Below are 17,256 nucleotides of genomic sequence, written 5' to 3'. Positions count from 1 at the left end.
AAGGGGGTGCCAAGGACAATCCCAGCATGAAAAAAAGTTATTACATAAGTGATATAATTCATTTTTAAATTATCTATAAGAGTTCTCTCCTGCTAGGGGAAGAGAATGTGAATACTTGCTATTGTATTCACACAGATTCCCAGTAAACTTGTAGAATTAAGCTGGTTCAATAAAGAATCACTGAACTTTAATGACCACAATTTGGTGCTGTTTTCATTTATTTTCTTTTTAACTTGCTCACCTTCAAACCAAGCGGCTACAGTAATCTTAATACATTTCTGAATTTTCTTCCTTGCTATATTTACTGCACATTCTATTGGTTATAGTTAGAGACCTGTGGACGCCCTTGCTCCTATCAAGTCAGTGGTAGAAGTCTGATTTTATTTTGGTGATAATTTTAATTCTGGGGCTTCCAAGGGAGACCCTCCTTTGCTAGTGGCCATGAAGGCATGTGAAGTTTGATTGGTGTTGTCCTTAACTGCACTTCTAAAACAAGTTATCAGGCTTTTTGTTTTGTTCTTACAAAGCAGTAGATAAGATGTTGAGAAGCTACAAAGAAGTAGCATCCCTGCCATCTTCCTGGCAGGAGGAAGGGAGCCTGGTTTAGCCTGATCTCTAATAGTATCATGATACCATATTTAAGTATTATTACAAACCCAGTTAAGAGAGATGGTGTCCAAATAGCAAAAAAATTGTGAGATAAGTTATGAGGGATGGGCATGTGAAAGGAAGTGAAAGAAATCAAAGCCATCAAAAATAAAGAATTAAGTATTCTAATGAAAAGTAATCCATGTGTATATGGCCACTATTTAAGGTATTTAACTTTTGCAAGAATGGGGGAGATCAATCCCTCAGGCAACGCATCTCTCTCTTCAGCTAGCAAAAATATTTATTCTACTGGTCCATGATGTGGAGCAAGCACACAGAAAGGAGGTGGCAGGGCAGGAGGCTATAGCATGGAAATGCCAATGTGGTGACACAAGTCAGGTGTCAGCTTATGCCAGCACTACCTGCAGATCTTAGCTTTATCCTTGAAAATGTTGACAGCATCTTGATGGTATAATTAGACAACTTAGAGGTCAAGGGTGCGCATAATTTCCTGTAAGCATTCAGATACTTTCTTACAGGAAGTGGAAGTCAACAATATCTAAAAAGCAATAGGAGCACACCTCAACTTGGAGGTGGACAGACAACAAGGGTCATACCTTAACTCAGTAGCTTGAACTCATCAGCCTCAAGGTGAAATTAAAAATGGGATCATCTTGATCAAATACACCTTTCATCTGAATGCTATCATTCCTCTCTAGGGTTTTTGAAGCCTGTTGTCTCAAAGCTGTTATTCATATACTTCTGCCAGCTCTACTAAGTCCAACATATTTTTTTTCCTCCTCCTTTTTAAAGGATACCAATTTTTTTTTGTTTTAATCAGGATTTAAATCAAGAAGTGTCACGACGAGCATGGAGGCCTCTTTAAAAGCCTTCAGTTTATTAGTCTAAACAGTATACAGCTATTAGAAACTTTTTCCCTTATTTTATAGAGCCAAAATTGCTATTGTGCATAGGAGCTCACTTAAAGATCACACAAAAATATAGATAACAATGCAAAAGAAGTCCGCATGGTTTTTTGCTTATTAAGCAGCCTTATTGTTTTAACTAGTAGTCAATTAATCATTGAAAATGTTGCCCTGACTATAATTAATAACTACAGACAAAAGACTATAGGCAAAAAGACAAGTTAGATCTTGATAAAAGCAAACACTTCTAAGAATAGATTTTTGCTCTTTACCTCTCCTAAAGCTCACAGATCACACCAGAGCCTGTGGCTGAACTACTGAATGTAAAAAGGCAAACAAATATGGTCCTGATAAAGCACTCATTTTCAAACCTTTATCTGCAGAAAGAGAAAGCAACTGATCAGACTGGAAGGACTGAATAGTAATACTTTGTAGATAATAATGGATACAACAAGAATAAAAACAAGTCCCTTCATATTTCATGCAGAAGCATTAAAACACACAAATTGTTACAAATATATGAAGATCTGCAAATCTGAATGCCAAACTTCACATGGAAGAGCTAACAGCTTTCCATAAACAGACAATTTTCAGCTCTAGGCAGGTAGGCAGGGATGGGGACTGGTGCAGAAGGTAAAAGAAAGTAGTAGGTGTTTGAACTGGTTCCTCAGATGCCATCATGTCTCCCAGGTAATCTACAGCTGCAGTCTCCAAGACTAGCGAGCTCCTTGCCACAAAAGCATGAAGAGGAATGGTCTTACCTTTTCCCTTCTGCTCCTGTGGTCCTGCTCCCTCCCCAGCTCCAACTTTGATTCCCCAGGTCCTTCCCTTTGACCTCCCAACATTTCTGCAGGTTCCACCATTGGCTCAAATGGCAGTGGCTCAGTGCCAGTTGAGCTTCTGCCAGGGCAGCAACACCTGTGCAGCATAAGTTTGTGAGAGAGAGGAGAGAATGGGAGTGGCCCTCCCCTGCAGCAGCACTGATGCAGTGATGTGCTTTGTCTCATGAAATTATCCAAGTCACCACCCACTGGTTCACACCAGCTGAACTGCTCCTAGAGGTCCATAATCCAATAAATCTTCACTGAATGACAATAACTTCAAAAGCATAGAATAACCCTACCAGTTTATGCAAAAGTTTGTTGTCCCAGTGTTTTTTTTCCCCCAAATAGTTTGAGGCAGTTCATTCTGCAGAAGAAGTTATAAGAAAACACATCCTCCTTTAATTCCCTGTCAGCAGAAGTCCTAGCATGAATAAGTTGCATTTAAAATATATCACTAGCCAATATTGCTAAGCGAAAAAAAAATAATATACACCTTGCAACTGAAATTTTACATAAGTAAAAATGACAAGCTTAACTGAAGAACTTGTTCTTCAAATTCATCAGCAGCAAGTTCCACTACCTTCAGTTAAAGCTAAGATGGGTTTGGTCTTTGAAGTTAAATTGAATACTTTTTCCCTACACAACATTCCCCAACTTACAATAGGTGCTCTACATATGAAGTGACAGACAAATATTTATAGTTTCAATTTTATATATGAGAACATATACATCATGATATAATATATTCATTCCCACCCTGTGTATGTACTAAGTAAACATAAAGACTAGGAATGTATGCATTATTTCTTGTTAATTTTGTCCTAAGAGCAATATATTAAACTCCAAACCCATTTTCTATTCTTTCCTTTGCAACACATTTCACATCCTAAGTTATGAATGTGCAACACAGGATGTCATTTGGATGTCAAGGAAGCAATCAGCTGAAGACTATCATTCAGAAGTCATTTAAAGGCAAACTGAAAACATTTTTTTTTTAAACCTTTAAAAATGCTACAATATATTAGGAATATAAGAATTGCTTCTATTACTGCCTGGAGTGCTGAATTTTTATTCATACTTAGGATTATTGCCTTTACAAAGTACTAAATTCAGCAAGAACATGGCATAAATTATGACAGTGATTTCCATGTAAAGAGAGACACTACTGAACTCAAGAAGTGCACAGTAAAATAAGCGAAGAGAAATAAAATTCCTTGCAAGATACACAACAGAGGCAATATAGAGTCAAAGCACTTTCAAGACCAAAGTTTATCAGTCAAATACAGCTTAGATCCCAGACTAACTCCAGAAGCAACCCAGTCTCTGCTGACTCAATCTATCATGACTCCAGCAGCCAGACATGATGCTCCTTCCTTCCCAGACTATGAAACTGCCTTTAGTCCCTCATCATGGCGAGCATCTGGGGGACCCGACACAAAACCTTTAACTAGTACCTGGAAGACTCTCTAAAGGAGAGCTTGCTCCTTACAAGAGATCTGTTAGGCTGCAACTCCATGAACAATGCCAATAGAGACAGAACAGCCTAAAAGAAATATGGATGGGGCAGAAAGAATGAAAAGGAAGATAAGGGATTCTGAATAAGATTTATAAGTTATTTGGACATATGCTTCTTTGACCATCTAGCCAACTTAATTACTTTTGCATTGTGTTGGGAATTTTCCAACCCAGTTCTACAGTCACAGAAATAGTGCTAGTCCTGAGAAAACTAAAGCCCAGAACAGATCTAGCCACTCTAGCAAAAGTGATCCTGAAATTATGATCAGGTTCTACTGAGCTTTAATGAGAGCAGCCACATAATAATTCTACTCGGCACAGAGCAGGACCATCCACAGTCAAACTGAACACAGGTGTAATCCACTAACAGTCATTTTCAAACAGCTTTAAATACAGATCCTACGGATATGAACAAAATTATCTTACAGAGCATTTAGAACAGAAACAGGAGCCAAAAAGTCACAAGTGGCTTTTCAAGTAATTTCAAAAATCATTTTGCACTTTATATGAGCTATTTCACACAAGAGTTTGTACTAAGCACCTTGGTGTCATTCACACAATTACTTTCACAATCTGGTAAACCAATGAAGTTTGCTAACACCTAGCAGCCACTAAAGGCAAACCCCAGTGTCACTGGTGAGTGAGTGATACACACAAAAAAAAATTAAGCTGTGCCAGAGCAAGGAATTGACCCTTCCAATGTTTTCATTTTTATTTCCTAAATAAATATTTGTTTGAATTAGAGTATTTTCCAGACAAGAAAAGAGTTGCTACAGAAAAAATCCTGAGCTCAGCATAGAATGGCTACGTAGCATAGAGCGTTACCAGGAATTTGGAACTTGCAACCAAAATAGTCACACTGCATAATAACAAAACAATAAATGCGGTGCTAAACTATTATTTCACTTTCCAGGACAGTTAAGTAACTGCAGACAGAACAAACAGGAACAATTATACGTCAGAATTTCTGATACAAATTCACAGACTTGGGACTATGGCAAAGCAGGAGGATCTATACTGAAGCAGGAGACCCCTGGGGAAATGGAACTCACAGTATTATTCTTTCCAAGTAATAGTATGGGTAAATAAAAACAGTTCAGGAAGGATGGGCTGATATTGTCTGTGACAGTGAATTAACCATCAGGGACCAATTCCTGCCTTTCAGTAAGTATTTTCAGAGGAATGAAGGTAAATTCCACATTTTTAAGAGTAGAAAGTGTCTCTCCAGCCATTTTCCAGCCCTAGCTTGCAACACCTGAAAGTGGTAGCAGCTAGGGTATCCAAGGAAAAGGGAGTTTTTCTTTATTTTAAGAGTGCAGAAATATTCCTTTTTTTGTTTTCTTTCTGTAAGCATAAATTTGAGCAGAAAGGGAACTTTGAAACACTTGAGAAAGTATTCAGAAGAACACTTTACATGTTCATCTCTAGACACAAATGCAATTCCAGCTGTGAAATCTAGACTGGCCAACTTACATAAGGATTCTGCACAATTCTGCTGTTTCAAAGCTATAATTGCATATACATACATGCCAAGTTCTTTCCAAAAAAGGCAGCTAGACAAAAGTCAAATCATTCAGAAAAGTCATTCTAATACCACAAAACTACATCTGAAGAAGACTACTGAATAATTGAAATAAGAGAGGTTTTTTTAAATTAAATTTCTTTTCGTAGATAATTTGAAATAGTTTTGTTTAAAAAAATCTTATTCAAAATTTTTAAAATGCAAGCTATGTTTGTCATTTTCCCAAAAAAGTTCAATTTGTAATGCTGCTGAAAAAGGTTGAATAACATTATTACCAGTTTATTCTAAAATGAAGAATTCTTATTCTAACACTTACTCTAGAAGTCAGGAGTCCATAGTTTCAATAAGACTGTAAAAAGACCAAATTAAACAATCTCCCCTCCCTCCCCCCCAGTTGGTCTGAGTAAACAAAACCATAAAGGAATTTAACAGCGAATGCTTATATTCAATCAAATCCAAGTCCCACTACTTTAGTACAGTAGCACCTCATGACCAAGATCAGGCTAGACAGTAATATCAAACACAGTTTAATCCATGAAGCATTTTCTTTGCCCGCGATAATTCTGGAACATTGAAAGTCTGAAAAATAGCATGCTGTCTTGCAAGCATTTTGCAGCACCAAGTTTTGTCACATTGTTTGGCAAGTTGCATTGGACTTGCGCAACTTCCAGAAGTCCAGAAAAGGCATGTCAGTTTAAATTTTTGTCTTGAAGGATCATGAAATTTAAAATATTTGGCCAGGAAATCTCAAACAGTTCTGCTACTGGGCAAGTAAGACTCCTGCCCAGCAGCAGAAAGTGGCTTTTGGCCATGGAAATGACACCTGAATCATAAAGCCAGTAGATTTTTAAACAGTAATGAGTAACTGCTAAACTCAACATTAATTGAAACAATCAGCTGGAAAAACTTCTAAGATAAGTATATAAACCTCTATTAAAAATAGATAAATTATTACAATATAGAAGACTTCTGTTCAAAGTCCTGTTACAGAACACCAAAATAGTGATAAAGTCAGGATCTGTCATGCAGAACAGAAAACAGCGTTTTTCCCCAAGTAGTCTATGTTATAGGTTGCATTATATTCCTCGAAAACAAACTGTATTGATAGCAGGCAAGAATAATTTTACCTAATCTAAATATGTAGAATTCCAGAAAAAGAGCAGACAGAAGGCCAAAAACATGAATTATGCATACTGTATCATCAAATTCCCATCCTACTTTATAGCTGGAGCTGGTTCTGTATGGAAAAAGAAATTAGGGTAGAACACATATTGAACAATTTTCTCCATAACTGGTTCTTATTCACCTTAAATGTAAAATTTTATTTAGCTTATATGATAGGGAGACATCCTTATTAAAGTAGCACATTTACATAGGTCCCTTTGAAAGGATTTAATGCAAACAAGACTGAAATAATTGAAGGGAAGACATTTTCAGACTGTTCTCAAAAGAGCTTAGTGAAGAAGAGGATAACAGGAAAGAATTACTTTATTATATTGATTTTCCTGGAAAAAAAAATCTAAGCAAGGTAGGTCAAATAAACCAATTCTCTTTTGTAAAAATCAATACAAGCTTGAAGAACATCAGTGAATTTACATGTCAAAAAGTGTTTATAACTGTACTGCAAAAGAAGATCTGCACATTATTACTCTAATAAGGCAGGTAACAGAAGAGACTAGCTTGGCTCATTACTGCACACTGCTATTTTAAAAGTGTTTAAAGTGCAACGTATACACATTTTTCCTAATCTAATCAATCCATTAATCTGAAATATGAATGATTATATATTACATTGCAACTCCCTAAAACATGTTGAATCATAGCATGGCTGGCCCTCAGTTGCTTAAAACACGTCTATCTGAAAATGAAAAATACTTCTACACATAACACTGCAAAGAAAATTGTATACTTAAATCTTTACCCAAGCCACACATTCCTTATCTCCAGGACACTTCTGTTCTATGGCAAAAAGGTATCAGCCATCACCTAAAAAGCTAAACTCACCAGTTTCTCCTGCTTAACTTCAGCATCTCCATGTATTTACAACAAGGCTGAAATTAATGTCCACTAGTGCCTCAACAATAGGTAAAACCTAAAACCCTACTAGCTTCTTTAAATGAATAAATATATTTTCACATCAAGCATCTGAAAATTAGTCCCCTTTACATGACTAATATTCACAATAGTATACTCACTGTCCTAGATACTTGAAACTGGAAACGTTTTGGAGCAATAACCTCAGCTCAGTGTTATCAGTTACTATAGTTAGCATCAGTCAGATGAATATTAACTATAGAACTGACTCCCAGTTTCTGGCAGGACACATGCTGAGGACATAACACATGCTGGTATGTCCTGTCTGCATGACCCAGCATCCAGCTGTGATGAGGAACCCAGGTTTTCTAGCTCCTTTGCTGTAGGGCTCCAGCCACCCTGCTGTCTCTCTCCCAAATCTGATTCTGCCCTATGAAAGACACATCCAATTCCCTGAATTTCTTCTTTATCTTCTGTCTTGTCCATTAAGGCTACAAAGAATTTGTCTGCAAAATTTGTTGTTTAAAGCAACATGCCCTACCTCCATCAGAAAATGGTAGGCGATAAACTGGAGGAGCTACAGGTCCTGACTGAAGTTTTGGTACTAATAACAGAACTTCTACTGATTTTGCCAGGGATAGTATTAACGTGGACAGAACACACAGTTTGAAGTATCTCTTGCTGATAAACCTTTTCAAGAAAAGCAAAACAGGGAACCAAGATCTCTCCAGCTTAAAAGCCATCCAACACAGTTGAGGAGTCACACTGAGGATTTGATCCTGTTTCTTTTGACCCCCTCTTCCAGTACAGGGTCAGATACTCAATCTGATTTCTTTGCATTATTTAAGCTCCTTCTGAGATTATTCATTAGAACATGCAAGAAACTAAACAGCAACCTTAGTAGAGTTATCTAGTATTAAAATATCAGTCTGATTTCCATCAGCAGAGGTTGCAATCAGTTAGTTAAAGCTAATTGTTTATAAAAATCACAGAAGACATACTTTCCTCACATTTCCAAAGAATAGCCTTCCTACTGCTAAACAGATCAGTTCTGCTAGGACAGTCAAACCTTTGAATGAACTAATAGAATATCTTCTAAGAGCTACAGTGAAATTCTGTCCTCACCTCCCAAAGTACTCCAAAGCAGCATTAAGGTTTTTCATTCCAGCTTAGGAACCACATATACACATGGTTTGCAATAACAAAAAGCCACACACCTTTTCCATAGCCAATTAATTTTACATTCCTCACAAATAAAGAAAACAAAGATGTAACACAAGGACAAAGGCCAAAATGTAAAATCACAGAATCATTCAGGTTGGAAGAGACCTTCAAGGTCATCAAGTAAGAAGAGAATTTATGCTCAAGATACCCATTGCACAAATCTCCAGCTTCAGTTAAAAGCCTTGATAAGCCTCAGAGTAGAGCCTGTTCCCACTCACCTGGCAGCACAGTGATCAGAAAACCTTTCCAAACATGTGACATCCTGTGATCTGAGTTTACAGTGGGAAAAATCCATACATTTGCAAATATTCCATACCGCAAATAATTCAGTGTTTGTTTATAGAAGTAGTTAAGACACCTCTGGATTTTGTTCTCTTTTTGTCATTCTCTGTTCTTTTTTCCTTTCTCAGTCAGTTCATTTTATTTTTCTACCTAGCTATTTATCACTTACATATTTTTGTCTCTGCTACCTTCTCCATGTTATTCACTTTTTTCCCCTGTTTGAAAACATATTTTTTAAATGACACAGTCATGCAAATACACATCTTTTAAATGACACAGTCAAATGCCTTTGCAGGACTACAGTTTCAACTTTACTTTTTGTGTGTTGTTTTAAATGAACATAAACTTTTATAACCATTGAATAATTATCAGAAGAGCTGCCTTAAGAACCTTTATTTTTAATTATGCATTGATGACTAGTAAATATAGTATATTTGATGTATTTTTGTGTACTTTATGGCAGAAAATGTAAGCAAATATTATGTAGGAGAATTCAGAATATGTTACTCACCACACTCATTTATTCTGGTAACCTGAGATGCATTTCATGTCACCCAACAGAAGGGCTTCTCATTTTCCTTCTTCATAACTATCTGCTAGGTTTAAAAAACAAAATTAAATTAAATTCTCAAAGTAAGAGTGGAATTCAATAGCAGGAAACAGGACACAGTCCTTTTCCTCTCTGCATTAGGGGGACTGCCTCCTTTGAAATATTCCGTTACCCAGTAAATGACAAGGCTTAGCCCTCACCTACTCTAGGATTTGTCTGGGTTATAGCTTGCAGTCAGCTACCTACATGGGTAGTTCAGCATAAACTTGAAGCAAAGACAAAGAAAGTAACTATGGTCATCAGCAGACTTTGCCTCCTGCTTTTAAGCTTCATTAAGCTTCATCAACACCAGCTGCAACTTTCCTAGTCTGCAGTGATAGTTGCAACAGCAACCAGCTATTGAGTTGGCAGATAATTCAACACAGGCAGAGATTCATAAAAGAATTTTTATGTCAATCCAGGGTAAATTAGAATTGAACCTAAAGAAACCAATGAACTTAAATCAGCAAGAAATCAGACGGGGTTTCTTTTTTAACAGCCGCCATGTAGGCAAGCTACATTTGCTTCCACAGAGATGGTCCTATTGCTTTAGAGATTTCTGTATTGATCTTTAACACTCAAAACTTATCCTAAGTTCTTTAGCATACGAGATATGCTTTGAGGACACATTTCACCTCTACAAAGGGAGGGATTGAGCACTGAAAAAGTTTACGTATTGCAAACAAGAAACACTAGCTTAACTCCAGTTTTCCACTCCTTGGGCAGAAAACAGCTAGACTACAACAACCCCCAGAAACACCGTACTTGCTACCTACCCAACCATACCCAGCCAGCATCAAGAGTTCTGCAAAAAATTATTGTCAAAATTATTACATTAGTTACAGTTATTTACAAAAGCAAAGTGAGACATCTACTAGGGGAAGAAACACACATCCTCCCTCTTCTTTCAGCAGCTCTACAAAAAAGAGAGCCCTTCCAGTCCTACAGGGTAAGAAGAGCACAGACACTATCCCCATACTAAAACAAAAAGCCTCCAACAAAGCACCCCTCATCATCACCAGCACAGTGAACCTGCAAACAGAGGATAAAAGCAGAAGCTTTGAAAATAAGTAACTACCTGGAAACCAACACAGACCCCTCACATCCAGAGCAAAATCAAAGCTGGACTGAACTAAACCACCGCCTCCCCAGCCGTTATATAGCTCCTGCTCAGGTAATCAACCCCACCTGCTCCAACGGCTTTGCCACCAGCTCAGCTGCCCTCCTGCCTCCCTTGGTTCTACCCGGCCCCTTGCCTGCAGCTGGGGCATCCACAGCCTCCCCCCAGCCACCAAGGGCCTTGCTTGGCACCAGGTGTGTTAGGAGCAGTGCCAGCTGCACCCTCAACCCGTCCTGAAAGGCATGTGTGGAGGTTTTTCCTGAGCATGCTGGTGTTTGGTGGAGATAAGCAAGTCATCAGTATAAGAAAGCTTGTTTGAAGTGTTAAAGATGCATGTTTGCTTCTCAAGTGTTGTTAAATGGAGCTAGATGGCTAATTTAGCTTTTCAACGCTATAGCAAACATATAGAAATGTTGTAATAAAGGCAAGTCCCATTTACCTGTGGGTATCTGAGCTGTCCTCTCACACAGTTATATGGAAATGTATCTCAGTACACAAATATGAGGCATGTTTGTGCTAAAATGTATTTATTAACAGGCACCTTTGGTAGTTTATAATGTAGAATCGTGGCAAAGGAGAGCAGACTGGTTACGTACCAAAATATACCTGGATTTTTTTGCCTATTGCTAATGTCTAGAAGAGGTGATCAGCACTACTATGTGGAAATGAGCTGTGACAAGCTGGCATCTGGACATAAGGATATTTTCTTGCAGAAGCCAGTGAGAGCCCTCAGGGTGCAGGGAAGGCCTTAGGAGCTGAGCACGGCTTCTGCCTCTTCAAGGCCGACTGGAGCTGCAGGCTCAATGAGGACACCTTCGTGCAGTAGTTTGGCATTCCCAGCCTTGCCTATGACCCTGAGGTGTAAACTCCAACCCCGTTAAACACCTGGCTAAAAGTTTTAACTGTAGTGATGGTGGATGAACAGGAGAAGATGGATAGGAGAAGTAGATGAAGGACTGGATAAATAGGAGAAGAGAAACTGCTCTTTGTTGTCTGATGCAGCATTACTATCCCTACCTATTCAGAGATAAAATACAACATCTCAATCTCCTTAACATTGCAGGCAAAGTTTATTCTGCATCTTGAAACTGGCACAGATTGATGTAGAAGAAGGCATGTTTTCTTATAGCAGGGAATTAAACAGAAAACTTCTGTGTGCCTGCTGTTCCTATCCTTTCACTCCTGAAAATGAAAACACTTGGTTTATGGGAGGAAAAAAAAAAAAAATACTAGCATTGTGGACAGAAAACACATATTAAAAACTGCCTTTGCCACAAAGTGAAAACAGTTTGGTTTGCTTTGACAACACAAAAAATAAAATAAATAAATAAATAAATAAATAAATAAAAATCAGGGAAAGCTATCAGGACAGACTGTTGTGTTATCAGCAACAATCACCCAGTGGGCAGCTTCTGCTGTGCAATGCACTTTTCTCCTGCTAGCAGGAAACGTTTGCTGCTCTCAGAGCTCTCCTTGTAAACAGTGAGCTTCTGTCTTTAAAAGCAATAAAAAATCTTATCTCTTCTCTGAATTCCCTCTGTTTTACAATACTGTATTCATAACGATTGCTACCTGATTAGCAAGCTGCCACAGACTGGATGGTGAAGGGGACACTTGGCTTGCTTAGCATGCTGTCCTGTGACTGCAATAGAGTATCTCTACAGCTCCTCCTGTTACAGCTTGCTCCTAGGAAACTCTTCTGAGCCCAAAGTCCTTCATTGTCAGTCATTCTGCTCCGTGCAGAGAGAGTGTAGGGGAACCCTACCAAAAACATTTTTTGTTGGTATTTTGGTACGTATCACCGGTTTTTAACTGACAGACATTTTTGAGCAAGAGTTGCACTGAAAATGTGAAACACGGTGACACATTTCTTGTTAGGATAAGGATGAAAAAGAAGAAAAGGAATAAGAATGAAAAGTCTTTAAATACTCTTCCTTTTCTTATGACATGATTTCGTATTTGCATGCCACTTTCCATGTATGTGAGCAAGCGAAAGAGTGGAGGAAGAAGCGGGGCACATGTTGTCACTGACTGCTGGTGCTGCTGGCAGCAGATGACTACTGTCAGACCCAGCATTGCCTGCCTGCACTGCTGCAGTGGCCGGGTAACTTCTCTCTGACAAACTGCTTCTGCAAGACCTTGAAAGACCTCGTGCTGTAAAGATCTATCAGTCTGCAGCCATTATTAGCTGCAGCTGTTTATTGTAATAGCATGGTGCCTCTCATGAGAGGCAAAAATTTTCTTATTGGAAGATGTATTAGTACATCTGTGAGAAATAAGGAAATGAATTGCATAAATAAACACATTAGAGTGAACCCAAACAAACAGAAAAAACCCTTTAACAGCTTTAAAGTCTTTTTAATAAATATATCATTGACTATCTCATCTTCATGTATCAATTATATAAAGTCAAGGAAATGAATGTAAATACATAATAAATTGTGCGCTGCTTCAGCACGTGTTTTATAGAGAATGCATTATATCACAGCATAACCTTAATTCTGACCTTAAATAAATATTATTACAAGAGAACTCTCAGATTCCAAACATAACAATAACAACTACTTCTGGAAAAGACAACCATGAAAAATTATTTATATAAGCATTAGTGATATCTACTGACCAGCCCAAATGCAAGTCTGCACATATATATTTCCTTAGAATAAGTGGAAAAATACTTTAATAAACTACCCAGTAGAACTAACAGAAGCCACAGCACTTTGAAATGCTTAAAAATTCTACATCTGGTTCATATATTAAACTATTAAAAATGTCCGTAACCATATCCATTAACTTGTTGATTTAAAGAATCACCAGCAGACTGACCAGCATCGAGACTTTAGCATTGTCATGAAGTATGTATTTCTTTATAATTGAATGAAAGTTTATCTAGGTGTTTATTAGGGGGCTGAGAGCCCAGCTTTAATGTCTAGAAGTATTCATTTTTCTTGTTTTAAAAAGTTTGTTTTCTGGTGAGTTGTTACTACCATTTGCCTAACAATGAATTAGATATTTAAAGTTGTTTTTCTTTTGTTTTCCCTAAGAATTTCTTCTTAATAAAGCTGTTATAAGTCACAAAGGGAAATGTGCATGTGGATCAGCCCAGCTGACCATGGCAAGGTGCAAGGGCACTGCAGTACACATCCTTTCACCCTTCCACAGTCTCCTTTCAGCAGCTCTTAAGGACTTGCTTCGGGCATCTTTCCAGATGGCAGTACCAAAAGAAGAGCTTGAGTATACTTCTCTCTACTTGGCACCTTTTTGCCCTGCCCTTGCTACAATTCTCCATATAGCTTGCAAAGAACTTCAGTAAATTGAACCTAAATGAGATTACCTTGATAATACGGCGCTCCTTTGGAGGCCACCTTTGAGAACAAGGTACAATACTGCAAATCTCCAAGCTGAGCAGGTGTGATAATGAATTCAAGAGCTGAGAATGTGTCACTGTGAATTCAGTTGTTCTCAAAACTTAATACGTGCATGTTGCAATTTGATGATGCTTTATACAATCGCAACGTTGTTACTGTCAGAAACAATCTGTTTACTTTGCATATTTTCACATTTTTGTGAGTTGCCTAGATTCTATCTTCCGCAATTGGAATGGAGATTTACCAATTTATTTTATTTTTCAAGATGAGTAGCTTTGCAAAAGATTGGAAAAGGTCCCAACATTCAGAATTTGGGAAAATTCTGGGGCATAATGATATTCATGAGGATTCAGATTCCACATTCATCTGACCTTGACAGATGCGATGAGGCCAGAGGATCTCAAAGAGCAAGCTCCAGGGGTGAGAACAGTCCCAGGAGCATTGCAGGGAGGAAATAACCCACTCTCGGTTTGCCAGTCCAGTACTCTGAGACTGGGCAGAGAGGCTTTCATTTCAACCAATATACAAACATGGTTTGGGGTGATAATCAGTGTAACAGGCTGGGGCAAGGACACTTCTAAATGTTTATGGTCTTTGTCTTAGAAGTACCAGACAGAACCATACATGTTCTCTCACTGATAGTATGGCTGTAAAAGCCATGACCAAAAAAATTTATTACAGTAAAAGCTATGTTTTAGAAGCCATTTCTTATTCTACTAGCTTTTCTCTTATTAAAGAAATATTTAATTTTATGTAAAGTCTTGAAACCAAAAAAGGAACATCAGTTGTCTGCTTTTATGAACTACTTCAAAAGTCAAGCTCTTTTTAAGTGACCTTCTACATTGCTAATTGACCCTCGATACCATATTTCACATACATTATATGTCTAGCAGAGAGATAGATATATACACACACCAGTCATTTGCAAACCTGTAAATCCCATTCATGTCACCAGGCACGACACTAGCGCACACTCTGGAAGGTAGACAGTGCACAGCCTCTGGGTTGTTTCAATTAAAATTCATTTTCTTGACACTGTTAAAACTTCAGTAGGGAGCTTTGTGAAGAAGAAATCTCCCATGGGATATCCGCATTATCACGCTATTGATACAATTTGGCTTGTTTCACACACATTATCTGCAGAAAAAGCAGGACTTAATTACTGGGCAAGACAGTGAAGAGGAGAGCAGGCAGGGTGCTGCTTTCCTTCAGGGGTGCCATCCCCCAGCGGGCACTCAGAAGCACACCCAGGCTCTTGTCTTCACAGGCGAGATATTACTGTGCTGAGAGATTTCAACAGAAACGTAATTATATAAATGCAAGTCTGATGGTGGTTTATAATATGCCTTTGGAACTTTAGCTCCAGCTATTGGTACTTACGTGACCACAACTGCTGTTCTTAAAAGTTTCCAAACACTGAATATGATCCTTTACAGACTTAACCGGCACAACTCTGAAAAATAAAGTGATGTCACAGTTCAGGATTATATTACCTGCGTATCTCGACTACCACATGCACTCTTTGCACAGCATTACATATTTACACGCACACACACACACCGATAGGCAAGCCCTGGTACATCCTGCAGCATGCTCTTTTGCAGTTGCTGAGTCCTTGACAGTTTCGGAAACAATATTTTGTTTTCTTTCAGGCATATGATCATTTGATAAATGCCTTGTTTGCGTTATGAAGTCTTAATTTTGTAAATTTCAAGACAAATTCAATTAAACTTTGCAAGAAATCAGGGCTGTGAAATACATGGCATGTGGCACTTGCAAAGCAGAGGTTAATGGAAAAAGTATTTAAAGGATCCAAATATAGATAGGTATAGAAACAAAATTGTATATTCAGAAGGGTTTTTGCAAACTTCATTTTAAAAGAAAAGCATTTTTGGAAATAATCATATCAATGGTTTCCCAAAAATATGAGCTTTAAATTTGAAAATGATCTGGAAAAAATAGCAAAAATTTAGATATACTTTTAAAAATTGTCTACATTTTTTGAGATAACAAAAAACATTTTTCAGCCTTTTACAGTGACATTAAACAAGCTCAACTCTCAGTGTTACAGTTTCTAAACTTCAAAAAAACATGAGTTCTTTTTAAAACTAATAAATTAATGCTGTATTTTTCCTGAACTAAAGCTTTTGTGTTTATATTACCTTTAACAAGGTTTGATCTATGTAACTTGGTTTTTTGTTGTTGTTGTTTTTTCTGGAGAGAAAAAAAAAAAGATTTGTAGTGACAAGCTTAAAATCACTTTTTTATTGTTATTATTCCATGAATTATATATTACTGTCAGCAAATTTAGAGGAACTTCTAAAAAAATCCCTGCTTTGAGACTACTCACCACTTTTCAGGAGGTACTCAGCAGTGTGCAGGTTTGGACCCACAGGTCTTGGATCAGTGAAAAAATTATGAAAGCAACATGTTCCTGAAATGCTAGGTCCTGCTTCCTTTACCCTAAGGCTGTCTGGGTTTTTAATCTAAACTCCTGAATTTTATATGGTTTGTCCTGTATTGTTTATTTCCAAGCTGTGTTTTAGATGTTGGAGAGAAGTGTAACAGAACTCAGAAATTTCATGAACTCTAAGTTAGTATTTTCTTTTTTAAGATGTTAAACTAAGTGCATTCCTCTTTCCAAGAGATAGTCTAATGAAAGTAAAATTAGTCCAGAGAGTCAATTTGGGAGCTACTGTCATATCTTTTTGACTCAAAAATACATTTAAAATTAACTTAACGAAAAGAAAAAAAAAAGAAAAAAGGAAAAAAAGCAGAAAAAAAAAACCTTACTCCCTAGAAAGCTTAAGAATTGTTCACCGTTTGCTTAATTTAATTTTTATTTTTTTAAATGCAGTTAGCATCTAAATAAACCTTATCAAACATTTCTTTCTCCGCTGACAATTTTCTGACCTCCTAGTTGAAGATCTGAGCCCTAACTTGGTTCATGGATGAGTAATCACAGCAGGTCCACAACAGAACCTATCCTAGAACTACAAATATATCATCGGCAGCCTTGTAAATCAAAGCCTCAAAGAGCATCATTTACCCTGAAGCTAAAATTGCTTGTTTATCAGATGGTGCCTAGCTTAGCATGGAGTGGTTCCTTGTAAATCTCAGGGACCTTTTACAGCATATACTTAAGCAAGCACATTGGCTCCTGGGAGACTTTCTGAGAGCTTTAATGACTGCAGACTGCTAAAAGATCCAGGCCTTGGTTTAGTTAAGTGGTTACTTGTATAGCTTGGCTCCATTTTGTAAACT

General features: G+C 37.6%; 1 long non-coding RNA gene across 2 annotated transcripts in view; it reads right to left on the bottom strand.

The window, feature by feature from the left end:
* Positions 1–10,646, bottom strand: part of LOC106030019 (uncharacterized) — a 59,987-nt gene extending 49,341 nt beyond the window's left edge. The window contains exons 1-2 of one of the 2 annotated variants that reach the window (XR_001203487.3): positions 10,583–10,646; positions 9,427–9,511 (exon numbers count right to left, since the gene is read on the bottom strand). This is a non-coding gene — a long non-coding RNA (uncharacterized lncRNA). The remainder of the gene's footprint in view (positions 1–9,426; positions 9,512–10,582) is intronic. The other variant, XR_001203488.3, reaches the window with a different exon arrangement.
* Positions 10,647–17,256: the final 6,610 nt, after the last annotated feature.

This window comes from Anser cygnoides, chromosome 6 (assembly GCF_040182565.1).
Source record: "Anser cygnoides isolate HZ-2024a breed goose chromosome 6, Taihu_goose_T2T_genome, whole genome shotgun sequence".
NCBI lineage: Eukaryota > Metazoa > Chordata > Aves > Anseriformes > Anatidae > Anser > Anser cygnoides.
This window is presented reverse-complemented; position numbering and strand designations above follow the sequence as displayed.